Source organism: Taudactylus pleione, unplaced genomic scaffold (assembly GCF_031769625.1).
Source record: "Taudactylus pleione unplaced genomic scaffold, aTauple2 ptg000055l, whole genome shotgun sequence".
NCBI lineage: Eukaryota > Metazoa > Chordata > Amphibia > Anura > Myobatrachidae > Taudactylus > Taudactylus pleione.
In genome coordinates this window covers 14,203,443-14,204,941 of record NW_028284457.1, presented here as the reverse complement: position 1 = coordinate 14,204,941, position 1,499 = coordinate 14,203,443, and the positions used below count along the sequence as shown (strand labels likewise).

The window sequence follows — 1,499 nt, the reverse complement described above, 5'->3', positions numbered from 1 at the left end:
TAGGTGGAGTCCAAGATCCAGTCCAGCCTGAAGAAAGGCAAGTGTTCCAGAAACCTTAAAAACTTGAGGGTCATAGTTTCTAGGAGCACACCACTGGAAATATGTATGCCATAATCGGTGATAAATTCTGTCCGAGGCCGGTTTATGTGCTTTGAGCATAGTCTGGACCACAGAGCTAGAAAATCTCTTAGCCCTTAGGAGGGATATCTCAAGAGCCAAGCCGTTAAAGACAGGTGGGCCAGGTCCGGATGTATTTAGTTATTTATTTATTACCAGTTATTTATATTGCGCACACATATTCCGCAGCACTTTACAGAGAATATTTGGCCATTCACATCAGTCCCTGCTCCAGTGGAGCTTACATTCTATGTTCCCTCAACAAAAAAGAAAAAAAAAAGTATGGCTATTATCTGGGGCACTCTTAAGTACTAATTATAATTAAATTAAGACATAACTTTTATTAGTAGCAATAAAATAATCATGTACCATATAATTTTCTCAAAAGTTCAGATGGAATAAATCCATCATAGGAAAGCAGATTTCATAAATCATAATGAAATCTGAAGGCGAATAAAAAAATCATTACACACTCAGAAATTGGGTGTGTTTGATTGATACTATAAACTTATATTGCTAGGCCGTTTGCAAAACCGCTAACAAATGTATATCTTAAACTACAACACCTGGTATTCCCTGGAGGTCACCCTACCAGGTACTGACCAGGCCAAATACAGTTTAGCTGCCAAGATCAGATGAGATTGGGCAATCACGTAATGTATGGCTGTAGGTATATTAGGGAAAATTGCACAGTTGCCAGGTCAAAGTGTGGTAACCACTTTTTACTAACAACCCCAAGTGTGGTGTGATACAAAGGGTACCTTACCAGTCTGGTTTATCCCTTGGTTCTTGTCAGTCATCAGGCGTTATTACAGGCAACAAAAGTATTTTACCAAAGGAATTTACAGACAATGCAAGAATTTATGGTCAAATAACAATGTAAATATCAAGTTTTATGACAATTATTATGGTTCAGCAATTAGAAATACAATTCTTATTATACACTTTGAACAAGCAAATGCCCTTTGGATCCATAAAGTTCTATTTGAGCGGGAATGCTGGAACTTCAGATCAGACTGCAAAACAAGGGGTTAAATGCAGGCATACATATTACATAACATTCACACATACTGGCAAGTGTGAAGCAAGAATAACCTTCCGTTAGTTTGTGCACAAACAAGGACAATTTTGCCTACCCTTCTTTTGCATTCAAGAGATTGTCTAAATAGAAGTCAATGTTTGCAAACGGTGCCCGGGATAATTACTGTGGTTGCAGGTATCAATTCTCCTAGCAGTGCTGCAATTGGACTGTACCAAGTGACAAAGTTAATGTCTCCTGTCTTTTATCTGTCCTTAATGAACTCAGTTGTAGATACTTGAATAAATGGCTATTGTTTATTCCTGACTCCCTCCAAAAGTCTCACAGATGCTTTACACTGGAT

The 1,499-nt window shown here is 38.0% G+C and overlaps 1 pseudogene; it reads right to left on the bottom strand.

Annotated features, from left to right (window-relative positions):
* Positions 1 to 671: 671 nt before the first annotated feature.
* On the bottom strand, positions 672 to 789 carry LOC148535187 (5S ribosomal RNA; annotated as a pseudogene).
* Positions 790 to 1,499: the final 710 nt, after the last annotated feature.